The following is a 15134-nucleotide window of genomic DNA, read 5'->3' as shown; positions in this document are numbered from 1 at the left end:
CCAATGTGGTTATATCTATAACTTCTTGTCGATTTTTAGTAATAATTGGATTGGATCTTTACCAACGTTACTTATCAGTAGGTTTGTGTTTAGAATAAGTCGAAACGAGACTCACCCCTGTCGTTTATATCCGTGCTACCCCAAATTGTATGGTGGGCGTTAGCATCACTTCCGATGATGAGGCCGATGTTGAGCCTTTGCGCTTCAGCTGTTAGTCTCTTCAGGGTGTCACCCGGGAGAGGGCCAAGGTTGTCGTGGACGAAATACGCCGACGTCAGCCAGAATGTTCTTTTGGCTGTTCCCAGACTTGCGGTGGTGATATCTCGATCGCTGAAATTAGGGAGTAAATATACATTTAGGCTACACTCCCGATCAGCCTCCAACACAGTGATGTCGGAGTCATCTATATCAGAGGACGATTCTAAAAGAATGTCCTCATCTCCGCTGTCGTAGACCTCGGCATCCATTGCGGAAAAACCTTGGTCGGTGGTAGGAGCTTCCACTGCTACTGGGGATACCTGGGATGCATCGTCTTCCAATGAAGGAAATGTGACCGATGCACCAGGTTAATCCAGAGTGGGGAAGGGGGAAGGGTTGGTGCCTCGGCCCCATCTTTTTTGTAGACCCTCAGCGGTGTTTCATCAAACCCGAACTTGATCACACCTTTCGCTTTCGCCAGAGGAGAAAGGGACTCTGCATCGATGATAACAATTGCACCCTTGAAGGGTCCCTTTCGATTCTCTACTTTCGCAACCTTCCAGTTTTGAGTAGGAAGGATTGGATTGGAGAGCCTTATTACTTTTAGGACGTAGTCAGCTTCCTTGAATATGACCGGAACCGTGATGCGAGCCCTTGGTCTGAAAGAAATGTTTTCCTTTGCGACAACCTCCAGCTTAGCACCAGGCCTGACCTCCCCAAGTCGGCCAACCGCCAACGTCATTAGATCGGACGACATCCGATCTTTACAGACCATCAACTTGATGTGTCCCCGATGCCAACCGCCATCTTTTATGATGGGCGGTGGTCCCGGATTGTCAGACATCATCTCTACAAAACTGGAGGCCAGCTGTCCTTTGGCCAATATCCAGTTCTCGGCAGAGATCGTGACATCTACGTCACTTCTATCGATAATCGCGACTACCATTTTGTCCTTCAGAACCTCACTGAAGGATATTATTGACTTACGAGGGTCAAGAGAAATGCTGGTGTTCAGCACTTTAGGGTGTTTGGGTAGTGAAACACTACCCTCCATAGGCTTTTGTTGCTTAGACGTTGAGTCTTGGCTGGTCTTTACGTTAGTTTTGGCCAAGAAGCTCTTGGCCCATTTTATTTTGGCGTCGTGCTGAGAGTTTCCTCCAGTGCCTAGTTGTCCACCAAACGTCTGGAGAATCCTTTAAGCATTACGCATGTCCTTGTAGAAGGCCTTATAGGGTCTGAGCCCATCTCCCCCAAGACCTTCTTTAGGATTATTGGCTTTGGTGGTAGAATGACCTGGCACCGCAGGCCTACTACCTCCGACTCGCGGTGTTGATGAGTTAAAAGGTTTACTCTTTGTGGTAGTAGAGGAGCCGTTCTTCACAACTGCCTCACTACAAGAAGAACGTAATTTTACCAGATTATCCGATATTCCACTGGCGACAACAGGGCTGTGAGTGTCCACAGCCATGTCAGCACCAGACAACTGTTTAATCTGGACGTCGCCAGGTATCCGTATACTCCGTTAGTGACTGAGCTAGTTTTTGAATTGAGCCCTCAGCCAGGCTATTCATCGGCACAGGTCGTGTAACACCTTAGATCCAGCCCAATTGGGTGGTTGATTGAGGGAGGGAAAGAGAGGGTAGGGAGTTATGCAGTTTAGCACTGATGGAAGGAGTGATTACAAGGATGGTTAAGACTTTTAAGAGAGGAATCGAAAGAGGGGTTCGTTGGATCGTTTTTTCACCAACAACGTGGGGTGGAAAAAAAGATGACAAGGTAACAATAGTCGGCTATTTCGCTTCCTATGTGGGAGAGGAAGTGATCGAAGGAGGGGTGAAGGTATGTGAGCGACCTTTGGTTCAGGACTCATCTGGAGATAAATTCACAATTGAATGATGTGTTTGAGTATTCAGTATAATAAATATAAAGTACTGAGTATGAAGCATCGTGGATTCAAAAGTTCTTACGTCAGAATTTTAACATGTTGAGAATAAAAGACTTATTTTATACTTGACCAAGTCTTTCCAAGTTAAAAACATTTATTTAATTGTTATGTTACTTTTGTTTTAAGTTTTCTAAAAAAGAATAAAAGAATTTTATTAACTGTTGTGTTCCTGTTGGCTTGTTCAGCATCATGAACAAGTGCATGTTCTTTTTGCAAAATGCATACATTTTCATATTTTAATTTATAATAAAATCACAAATCCTGGTTTAATAAATAGTTTATTTTCTTTCATTGCAGAAACCCGGCAGCCAAGTTTAATTGATATTAATTTTCATGTAAGTCTACCATTTTTTTTTTTGAGCAACTACTACCACTCCTATTGAATGTTTGCGCTTATTTATAATAATTATAAGCCAACAACCAAACAAGTTGGCATTAAGCAACTAAAGCTACATAAGCTTGCCATAAAAGAATTTACTCAGAGGCCAATTAGAATGCTTAATTATTATTGTATCTGAAAACGCATGAGAAAATTGCAATCTAAATCCGTCCAACCCAACAATCTATTTATACGAAATCAAACAAAAAAATCCAACATGAAATACTTGGCCTGTATCGTGGTGAATTTGTAAACAAAATAAAATGCACCATGCACCTGGTCGGTCTTGTTTGACTTGTTCAACGTTACCACAAAAGAATTTTAATTTGTTTCTTTGCATATACATTATTTTTAATTTCGTTCATAGACAGAGATATTAAATTATAACATCAAGAGCCAAAGTTTCATGATAAATTATCACGAAATAATATTTAAATATTCTGAAATCACCGTTATGCGTGATGTGAAATAATAGCGCTAAAAAGCGAGCTAGCGAGTGTCAAAAAACCAACCGTTGTTGGTCATTTACTGTTAATCTCTTTGGATTGAAATGACAGCGTAAAGTTGATTGTGAATTACAATTTAAATTAGCTTTTGACTTTACTGTGAAACTGTCACTTTCGTTTTCACTGTCATAATTTAAAATGCAAAACGTATAACGATTTAATTTTTTGTGTGAATTGCTGATGACTTTCGCCCTAAAAAGGTAGTGTATGCACATACTCGTTTTGACAACTCATTTAAAGCGAAATAGAAATTTGCATAAAAGCATATGATTTGGCAGTTAATTACCCTAGCTAATAAATATTGCATTAAATTTTATAATATGGGGATCGACATTGAATTTTATATTTTGTTTTCAAAACAAATTACCAAAAAGAAAAGAGAAATTTTTCGTCGCGAATTAAAATTCCTAAGATGGTTTTAATATGTTTCCAAGTGTAAGTGAGTGCTTAACTTACCATCATCTGTCATTGAGGAATTCTCTTTGATGACAAACCATCTTGCACACAACTTTCGCTTTCAATTTTGAACACTGTGGTAGATATACATGTAACTTAGCCATTGAAAAAAGTTGAATAAAAGTAAAACTCCATCTGTCAACGATCATTTATGTCTGACAGTTTTCATACCACCTCCATGTTCGAAATGTTGTTCTTTATTTTTTTCTCTTATTTATAAAGAAATTATGCCCATGCAGTTTGGACATATTGTTGTTGGCCATTATGGCGGCACTGCCATAAGCTTATTTTAATTAAATGTGATGTATGATTGATATGTATATATTAGAGGTTAAATGGCCTGTACTTTATATTCCAAAGTTGTATGATTTATTTGGCCATTTAAGATGTTGCCGTTTTTTGGATGAATTTATGTAGCACACGGCATTGAAACTTCTTTTTTTTTTAATTATATCTAAACTAGCATTCGATCGCTTTGAATAAAACAAAAATAGTGGCCACATTTCTTGAAATTCAAATAAAGACATTGGATTGCATATTTTCTGCACTTTGACAGTATGAGCTTTTATGATCTTTAAATAATTGAGTTTTGTAACATCACGAAACTTTTAAATGTCATTTTGGGAACAAAGTTGTTATCTGTCAAATTCCGTATTTGAATATAAAGTTTAAATATACATATTTTGTTGTGGCCTGAAATGCAGTTGTAAATATTTTATTGATTTTTAAATACATTAAAGTATTAAATGACATTTGTATCTTAATCCATATCGCAAATCACTTATTAGGTTTTTCAAGGGTAAAATAAATCAATTAATTTTTGATCTACATCTGTCAAAACACTAATTTTCCCTGTTTTTCCATTCCATGGGAAAAGTTAAATCGATTTATTTTTGATTTATGATTTGGATTTTTTGGCAAATTTATCCCTTTTTGCACTGATGTTTATACAATTTTTAGCTGTCAGCAGTTACAAGTTTTTCTTTGTATAACTTATTGTTCTTTTTGTACCTTATTTCATTCGGAAAGAGTTTGCTCCAAACAAATTTAAAACAAACAAATTTACCAAAACATGGAAGGAATTTAAAATAAATTGGTAACTTCATTATCTTCTTCTAAAAATGAACCAAGTGGTGAAGATTTTTTGACTTGATGGCGATTCTACTACAAAACGAACACAATCCCGAGAGCTTATAAAACTTTGCTATGTTTCTTAAAAATTTCAGCCCAAACACGTTCTTTACCCTTAAAAAGATTTACTGAAGATTTTAAATATGCAATTTATTTCTTTAATTTTACTGTAACGATTCTCTAACAGAACCATAGTTTCCTCAATTATTTTGACACCTTCATTATCTGTATCATTATTTATAATTTTCGGGATTCACTTCTTCTTCGTTCAGTTTAGAATAATTTTAATTTTTGTTAAGTACCTATTTAAAAATGTTCAAATGGTAGACATGTGCAATTAAGAGGACAAAAGCTTCCATAGGTTTTTCTCAAAACCCACTTCTGTCTATCAACTCCTACTTTCACCTCCCCGTGGTGAACATCGGGTGACTAGTAACTCAACTGGAGAATGGGTTCCCAACCAAGTGGAAAGTTGTTGGGGGCAGCAAATGAGAGAGGGGGAGAGGTTTTTCCACTAAGGCACTACTCCTTATCCAGATGGCAGCGGAGGAATCCCCGAGATGGAATCAACGGTGGCGTCTACAGTTCCAGTAAGGTTGAACTACTTAGTCCAGTAAGGTTGAACTACTTATTTATAGGGCTTCTTCGACTTATTCGGAGCCCAGGCCTATATGGCGCGGTTTTATGAGGCTACATCTTTGGAGTTATACTAAGGATCTGGCCCTATAGCTTGGGGGTTCTGCCGTCAGGGTGACTTCCTGGCCACATAAAAAACTTAATAGTTGCGAAGCACCAACAAGCCTCGGATACGGACGGATTTACCGTTGACAACCTACGCAAACGAATAAAGGACAACGAACTTCGGATATGCACGTGGAATGTTAGGTCCCTTAACAGATCACATGCGGCCGAAGAATATAGGTGCCTCAACAAGCGCCTCATGACCATACGCATCGAGGCTGAATTCAGCAACATTAGCCTGATATGAGCCCACGCCCCCGCACAAGAGAAAGACGACAACACCAAAGACATGTTCTTCGAGCTGCGATGTTAAAATTGTCCAGGGCGATTTTAAAGAAAAGCTATGAAGGGGAGACACCTTTGGTGGAATAATCGGAAAAATCATCCTGCTCATAGATTTTGCTGCGGGGCGAAACGTCATGGTAGCCAGTACGTCTTTTCCACACCTCAACATCCACAAAAGAACGTGGAGTTCTCCAGATCAATCTACCGTCAAGCAGATTTACCATATTGTGATCGACGCCAGACTCGCCTCCAGCATCACGGATGTACCAACTTCTTGTTCTCAAGGTAGCGCTTCGGGTTTCCAGACCCAAGGCAAAATAAAGAGGTGCTGGGAGAAGGTACAAAGTCGAACGGCTACAATCGCAAGAGATCGAAAAAATCCTTTTCCGACCGAGTTTCAAATAACCTCCATCGAAGTTCTGGCCCACCAACACAATGTATCGAAAACCAGTACGAACATTACCAAGATGCAACCAGGGAAGCCGCCTCTGATGTGCCGGGTTTCAAGCAGCCACCAACAAGGAACCTCTGGTTTGATGACAGGCACGCAAAGCTGCTCTGCAAAAAAGGACGGCAGAAAAAGCGACAGGAAAACTGACTTCTTAGAAGGAAAAAGAGAGGGAATGAGAAGCGTGCGGTCGAAGATGTTGAGAGGTTTAAAAGCAGGAATGAAGTTTGAAAGTTTTATGACCAAATGAAACGAAATTCACAGGTGAAAAGACCTAGAACTGAGCCGAGCTCTTTAAAGCAGCTGGAGATAAGTTGGTTAGTAGCATGCACCAACTTATCTGTAAGATATAGTCGGAAGAAAGCATGCCCGATGAATGGAACCTCAGAATTGTTTGCCTGATCCTGAAAAAGAAGACCCTCTAAACTGCACAGCTATAGAGGAATCAGTGTACTGAACATCGCCTAAAAAATCTTCTCTGCGTAATATGTCCTAATCAGTGTGGTTTTAGACCAGGAAAATCCACAGTCGATCAAATATTCACATTACGACAGATCCTGGAAAAAACCCAAGAACCCACAATCTTTTCATCGATTTCAAGGCCGCATATGACAGCATCTACAGGGGCAAGCTGTATAGAGCCATGTCTAGTTTTGGAATCCCTGCCGAACTCGTCCGTTTGTGCATGATGACCATGGAGAATTCACGCTGCTCCATTAAGGTTGGAAACAACTTAACAGAACCTTTCGATGCCAAAAAAGGTTTTAGACAAGGTGATGCGCTGTCATGTAATTTTTTTAAACTTCGTGCTTGAAAGAATAGTGCAGAGCTCACACGTCAACACTAGAGGCACTATCTTTCAAAAGTCTGTCCAATTACTAGCATATGCTGATGACATTGACATAATCGGAAGAACTGAGCATGACGTCAATGGGGCTTTTGTGAGTATTGAGGCAGAGGTGGCAAAAATGGGTTTAACGGTTAATGAGGGCAAATCAAGATACATACTGTCGTTAAGAAAGGACATACAACACCGACGACTTGGGCAAAACGTCACCATCGACAGACGTTACTTCGTCTACCTAGGCTCCGCTGTAAACGCAGAAAACAAAACCAGCGCTGAGATCAAACGAAGAATAACTCTTGCTAACCGCTGTTCCTTGTTCTAAGAAGGCAATAGCGTGAATAAGTCTCCTATATATAGGTTCGCTATATAAGACCCTTATCATCCCCGTCCTGCAATACGGTGCAGAAGCATGGACTATGACAAAAGCGGCTGAAAGCACCTTGGGTCGGTTCGAAAGAAAAGTTCTTCGTGTGATCTACCGTCCCGTATGTATCGAAGGGCAGTGGGGGAGAAGATGGAAGGACGAGCTGTACGGGCTGTAGAGCGACGTAGACTTAGCCAGAAGGGTAAAAGTCCAACGACTAAGATGGCTGGGTCACGTAGAGCAAATGGAAACCAATGCTCCTGCCCGGAAAGTCTTCTAATTCACATCCACAGGACAGTGCAATAGAGTAAGACCGTATATCAGGTGGCACGGAGAAGTGGAAAATGACCTCACCCAACTTGGAGCGCGAAACTGGAGACATCTAGCTAGGCACCGAGCTAGATGGAGATGTTTGTTGGGTGAGGCCCTAGTTAAGTAAGCAAGTATTTAAAAATGTTTAGCTGAATTTACACTTATCCACTGACAATTCCAATAGAGTTCCATGAGCCACGAAGGAAAATTGTTGTTCCTCGAATGTAATTCTTCGAATTACAATTAAAGAACTAACTTTTTATTTTAAAACAATACACAAAACTTTATTCAATAAATTATTTTGGGTAGGAGTTATTAATTGCACCAGCACAGATGGTTAGTTTCTTTGCGTTCTTTTCTTCTAGTACCGACTCTGATGAAGGACGTGATCGAAATAAACGAAAAATGCGGAAATGCAAAATGTCTGCATTCTGTGTTTTTACATCGTTTTCTTAAACTTGAGCTTTAGGTTTTGATAGATGAGATTGAGCTTTAGATTTTGATAGATAACATTGAGCTTTGAGTATGAATGCTTTATTTAAGGTGTGTGCGCATTCACTTCAAAATCAATTTTTGACGGAAATCTGAACTTACCCCATTAGATTTTCACTTGATTTCAATACTTTGATGGAAAACTTCAATTAAAAACGTCTTTTGAACTTTTCTTAATTAATTTATTACCTTCAAAAAATTAAGTGGTAGAAGAGACAAACAGCTTTCAGATCTATGACAGTTAGCATCTCTTTTTAAATCTAGAGATTAAAATCTAATTTTGACATGTATTCATTAATTAGAAATTTCAACTTAACAGCAAACTCTAATTGTGTCTATTTCAAATTTATTAAATCTTATTTTAAATAAAAGACATTATTTGACTTTAAGCATGACTTGTCAATTTATTTAATAGCAATTAAATTGATTTAAATCGATCCAAAAGTTTAATTTTTACTTTTTATTGTTATCTTGGCACCTACTTAATGTGGTCAAAATCAACGGCATTGAAATTCATCATACACATATACACACCAAGCTATAATTGAAGGACCAATCTTTACGATCGTCTCGCATATAGGACATTGAAATGACACATCACACAATACCGGTCATGAAAACTAAAGTTTAGCAAACTTGGTAACATGACATTTGTTATTCAGGTAATTTTGAACACAAAAAAGGCTGTTGCACAAAAAAAAATAATCATGTTAAAAATTTCACTGCAAAAAAAGAAGAAATAGGAAGACAAGATAAATTGCTTGAGGGACCGCCTTTACATAATTCACAACATCCGGTTAAAAGGTTTTTCGTGTCTTTATCAAAATATCAGCAAGACCATTCATAAACCAACGAACGGACCTATCCCAATTTCCAGGTTCATTGGAGATTGACTTGACTCCCCGTCTATGTATATAATGATACCGGATACTATGTTCATTGTGTATACCTTTTTCAACGGCTGGACACAACATAAGTATAAGGGGATATGTTGGGTGCGGTGGAAATCTTAAGACGATTAATAATAAAATGCAACATCAGTGTCACATGTTTTGGCTTTTAGTGATGGAACTTCTATCAGAGCTGTCATTAAATGACGTTAATCTAATTTGTCTACAAGTAAACTTCAAATCATAAAACAATCTAACACGACATTTTTGAAAACGGCTTCAACATAAAACTAAATGTCATCGGGTTGTATAAGCGTTTAAATGGGCCATTGCTTGTCACAAATGAAAAGATTTCCAACTAATGTGAATCGTTTTGTTGCTTCCTCATGTACGGCTAGGAGGTTTTCTTTTTCAACTCAAAGCAGAACATTGAGCTGTCGAAAAAAATCGGTTTCTATTTTTAGATCGTACATATCAAAGCGCTCGGTTTGAGTTTTCAATCAGAGCCAGCTTGAATCACGGTCTATGAGCTCTTAATAAAATGACCAAGCTAATGGATGAAAAAAGCTAAGCAGCTGAGTTCACGTTTTTTTCGTTTGGTATGAAAGAGACAGATGGCAAATTTTAAAGCTATTGAGCGTTCAGCTCCCCAGTATTTAATTAATATATAACATAGCTCTGATCAAACTCTGCTCAGAGCCTACTCGACTTGCTCAGGTTCTACTACTCTGCATCTGAGCTTTAAAAAGAAAAAAAAACCGTGATCTATTCAAAAAATTGAATTGGATCGTCCATGTGAATTGGATCGTCCAATCCTATCAAAACATAATAAACGTAATTTTTTGAATCCATTTTCGAACTTACTTGCAAGAATATTTTTCGAACTCGAACTTTTGACATTTATAATTGTGAATCTATACATTTACCTTGATTTGAATGAAATAAGTTGCCGCGTCATTTTTTGAATCCAGTTTTAGAGGGTACTTGCAAGAATATTTTTCGAACTCGAACTTTTGACATTTATAATTGTGAATCCATACATTTAACTTTATTTGAATGAAATAAGTTGCCGCCGTCATTTTTTTAATCATTTTCGACTTACTTGCAAGAATATTTTTCGAACTCGAACTTTTGACATTTATAATTGTGAATCTATACATTTACCTTGATTTGAATGAAATAAGTTGCCGCGTCATTTTTTGAATCCAGTTTTAGAGGGTACTTGCAAGAATATTTTTCGAACTCGAACTTTTGACATTTATAATTGTGAATCCATACATTTAACTTTATTTGAATGAAATAAGTTGCGCCGTCATTTTTTTAATCATTTTCGACTTACTTGCAACAATATTTTTCGAACTCGAACTTTTGACATTTATAATTGTGAATCCATACATTTACCTTTATTTAAATGAAATAAGTAGCAGCTGCCTTTAAAATAGATATTTGCAATTTGAATTGGATCTTTAAGTCTTGTCAAAACGTAATAAACGTCATTTTTTTGAATCCATTTTCGAACTTACTTGCAAGAATATTTTTCAAACTCTCACTTTTGACATTTATAATAATTGTGAATCCATACATTTACCTTTATTTGAATGAAATAAGTTGCCGCCGTCATTTTTTGAATCCATTTTCGAACTTACTTACAAGAATATTTTTCAAACTAGAACTTTTGACATTTATAATTGTGAATCCATACATTTACCTTTATTTGAATGAAATAAGTTGCCGGTGCCTTTAAAAATAGATATTTGCAACTTGAATTGGATCTTCCAGTCTTTTCAAAACGTAATAAACGTCACTTTTTGAATCCATTTTCGAACTTACTTAGCAAGACTATTTTTCGAACTCGAACTTTGACATTTATAATTGTGAATCCATACATTTACCTTTATTTCAATGAAATAAGTTGCCGCCGTCATTTTTTGGATCCATTTTCGAACTTAGTTGCAAGAATATTTTTCGAACTCGAACTTTTGACATTTATAATTGTGAATCCATACATTTACCATTTCAATGAAGTAAGTTGCCGCTGCTTTTAAAATAGATATTTTGCTTCATCCCGATGCCAATGCTCTGATGGGTATCACACTTCATTTTACACAGATGTGCCTTCCAATGCCATAATTGATGCGAAACCTCTTCTTTTATTTTGCTGTGTCATGCTCGCATCAACTTGCGAAATCGCAATAAATCTCCAGGCTAGCAATTCCAAGGTCTGTCATAATATACTATGACTCTACGAACTCTCGAATGGAATAGAAAAGATATAAAAGTACTCGTATGAGCTATGCAGAGGTATCTATAGAATGAATGATTGAATCTCTATGGAAGAGAGGTGTCTTCTTTGGTTGAATGGGGTTTGTGATATGCGATCAGTATCTTTCGTTAAACCATCTGCAACAGCAACTCCAAAACAAGCAACGAGTATTGCTTTTTGATATTGCGAAATGTATTCCCTAGCATCATTCGAATGCATCATTTTGCACTGCTGATATTTTGCATGTAATGCAACAATCTTAAACGATTCAAGCGACAGCAAAGACTGCAGATTATGTTTCATCTTAAATGTTTATATTTTTTTCCTTTTTTTAATCATATTTTTTATGGCGTAATTAATTTTTTAAGTCCCAAAAAAGAAGTACTGAAGCGAAAGAACACATGTTACACATTACGCGTCTTTTCTTAGCGATTCGCTCTGCTAATTAAGTTTATTAAAACGATCATAAAGAGTAAAGTTTATAATGATATTGTTAAGCACAAAGAAAGACGCTATTCATATTAATTTGGAATTAAAAATCTCAAATTCCTTTGATGTGGAGCTTGTGACAGTGTGACAAGAAATTCAGAAGTCTTTTTAGCTTCTAAAGTTGTACTTTTCTGCTAAACCATACATGAGTCTTTGGAGAAGTTTTCTTTTTATTAAATGTCATTTTTTAAGAACCAAAACAAAAATAAACGAATGGATTAAGAATTCAGCTTAAGGCTTAATTTGACGTTTCATACTGTTTTGTCTCGCTTCCACACACTTTTTTACAAATGTTTTTACCTCTTTTTCACTAGCAAGTGGGAAATATAAAATTATGAGTTCCATTGAAAAGTCCAATGTCAACACCGTTCTGTAACAATGACAGTTCATAAAATTATGAGTTCCTTTAAAAAGTCCAATGTGAACACCGTTCTGTAACCATGACAGTTCGCTTTGATTATTTCAACAGTAAAGACCTAGTCAAACATATTGGAAACAAGGACGAGAATACATTTTGACTGTCACATTCCCTATCTTCTCTAGAGTTATACGTTGCTGTTGAAACAGTGAGCGATTTAAGCCAGCTGTTAAAAATGAAGTTGTAGATTTGTACAAAGAACGTCAAACGTCAAAACAGAAAGAAAAAAAAGTTTGAACTTTAACTGCTACTGCTGTTCACTTTCACGAAAAACTTAAATTCTTCAAGAAGATGAATAATTTTTTGTAGCAGTAAATATAAAGAAATAGTTGGCTTGACTTTTAGACATGGGTGCATAGAACGCCAAAAGCTGATTGCGATCTGTTTGACGTATCAGAACCCGGAAGGCGCTGGCAAGTTCTGTTTGTTCCGACACACCACGTTCTGTTTCACCAGCCCTCAAGTTGTCAAAGTAACAAATGTCATACAATTGTCAGAATAATCATGCCTCTTGCGAGGAAGTGACTAAGCTTACTAGGTTGCGTTCTCTACGTGCTATTGCGAAGCCTAATTTACTCATTTACTTATGTTTGCGTTTTTGTCGAGCATTGTTTCAAATTTGCTTAAAGTTTAGGAATTTGGTTAAGAGTTCTATGAACATATAGGTTCAGTAATAAATCAGCACTCAAAACATCATGTTTTCAAGTTATTTTGATGCGGCCCAAGGCCGTCTATCAGATTGGCATTAATTTAAATATGATTTATATTCATATAAACTTAATTTAAACGGATGGATTATTTTTGTTTATTTAAGTTTTCTTTTATTTAAGTTAAGTCGCCGGAATTTTAGAAGTAGCCAAATCAATTGTGTCTTCATGAAAGATGCAGTGTTCTTTTATAGGACATCCACTGTCTTCCAGTGATTTTCCGTGTTTTCCACTCTCCACTGTCGAACTCCTCGAAGTTTTCCATTTCCCGCCTTTTCTGTCCAGCTGTCATCGAATTAATTTGTCGCAGGTAAATCGACTAGATAATCTGTTCTTCATATTCGGCATCAAATTCCCTTTCGATTGATGTGCCATACTCCTTAGTTCGTCCAGATCTAAATTCCCTAATGTGATTCGCCTGAAATGAATTTCTTTATAAGAGATTTTTGATAAGTTACCGGATCTTCTGAACGGTTTCATTTAACTGCTCAGTCGACTTTTTAGGTTCTGTGTGTGGATTGTGGAACACAATTGAACCAGGTAGGTACCGAATGTCAAATGTCATTTTTGTTTCCTTCATTCATTTTCGCACATAACCATTAAATAGTCAACAAAACCTCCGTCAAAACTCCCTACTGCTAATCAATTCAATTAATTCATCATTAATTTAATAGTGCACAGGTGCAAATTCTATACACCACGGTACGGTGCCCAGCATTGGTGTTTGGCGAGTCCCTCACGGGCGGATTACTTTGCGGGCGGTGCAGATGAAAACAATTTCAACAGTAACGAAGCTTGTGTAGTTCTTCTCGTATTTTCCGCCAAAGCAGTAGTCGATGGTAAAATACATAAAGACTTTTTTAGGTAACCTCTCTTCCTCCATCGCAATCACTTTTACCATGTGATCGAAATGCATTTTTAATTGTCTTCAAAAACATAGGAGCCGTTCCCGTTTTTAATGCAGCATGCAGTTCTGGGTGCTACTTGGTAATCTAAATATTCGCTTAAGACATTTTTCAACTGCTTGAAATGAACAGTATCCCCAGACTTGGGCTCCATATAAAGGAATTGTAGATGCTGTCAATTGGAATAGCTGTTGATTAGCACTGTGACTTACGTGTCTATTACTTATGCATTTTCCCCAAACTGAACAGATCGCACGTTTAGCTTCAGATAACTTGCTTTCAGGATGTTTGTTTAAGCTAACATTAGGGGTGATAAGAACTCCAAGGCACTTGTATTCTCGAACAATTTCAATGGGTTTATCTTGCAAAGTCCACTTTTTATTTCGACTGTATCTTCCACCACCTTTTATAAATATCATCATTTTGGATTTTGTTAGGTTTACAGAGAGATTCCAAGTGTTGCAGTACCCATCAAGCCGGTTTATCATAAGCTCCATACATTCTACAGTATCTGCGAGAAAAACGATTTCATGTGCAAACATAAGCGTTGGAATACTTGTTCGGTCTATCTCAATCCCACCTCTTACGATCTTCTTTATGTCGTTTATATATATTATAAAGAGTAATGTGCTCAAAACACAGCCTTGCTTCACACCCATTGTAGTCTCAAAACCTTCGGACGAGAAGTTTCCATCCCAAACGGAAGCTATATTGTTTCTATACTTTGCTCGCATCCAGATAGCTTATAGAAAAGCGCCTCTCTAGAAACAGAGTCGAAGTTGCTCGAAAATCTATAAAAAATGCGTAAAGCTTTTTGTGGTTCCTATTGTAGATTTCAACGATGTTAGTTAGAGTAAATATTTAGTCGATTGTGGAATAGTTCTTCCTGAAGCCCGCTTGAAATTCATGAATGATTTTCTCCCTATCTACCCATTGAATAAGTTTGTTAAAAAGCATTGCACTAAAAAGCTTAATTGAAGTATTTAAAAAAGATATTCCTCTATAGGTTGTCGGGTCATTACAATCGCCTTTCTTGTGCAGTGGAAATATTACAGATTTCAAAAAACTCACTGGTATATCAGCATTTTCAAAAATGCGATTGAATTCAGATACAAGTGCTGAAAGGAATTCACTCGTACAGTTCTTATAAAATTTAAATGAAATGCGGTCGTCTCCTGGGGCTTTGTTATTTTTAGAGTTAAGGATTACATTTTGAATCTCATCCAGAGTTATCAGTGAATCTAGGAATTCATCAACAATCCAGGGTGCTGCATATTGAAATGGCTAGGAGATTTGTGTTGTGTTGAGCAAGTTTTTAAAGTAATCTTTAAGTTGTTGCGTTTGCAAGCTTAGTGCTT

General features: G+C 37.1%; 1 protein-coding gene across 4 annotated transcripts in view; it reads left to right on the top strand.

The window, feature by feature from the left end:
• The window catches only part of LOC129952423 (uncharacterized), a 110078-nt gene that overhangs the window by 64169 nt on the left and 30775 nt on the right, over nucleotides 1-15134 (top strand). For 2 of the 4 annotated variants that reach the window (XM_056064996.1, XM_056065004.1), the window contains exon 3: nucleotides 2441-2478. The exons of the other annotated variants lie outside the window; for them this stretch is intronic. The gene's annotated coding sequence lies outside the window, so the exon portion shown is untranslated. The remainder of the gene's footprint in view (nucleotides 1-2440; nucleotides 2479-15134) is intronic. 4 annotated transcript variants of the gene reach the window in all.

This window comes from Eupeodes corollae, chromosome 1 (assembly GCF_945859685.1).
Source record: "Eupeodes corollae chromosome 1, idEupCoro1.1, whole genome shotgun sequence".
NCBI lineage: Eukaryota > Metazoa > Arthropoda > Insecta > Diptera > Syrphidae > Eupeodes > Eupeodes corollae.
The sequence above is the reverse complement of the archived record's forward strand: the minus strand, read 5'-3'. Positions and strand labels throughout refer to the sequence as shown.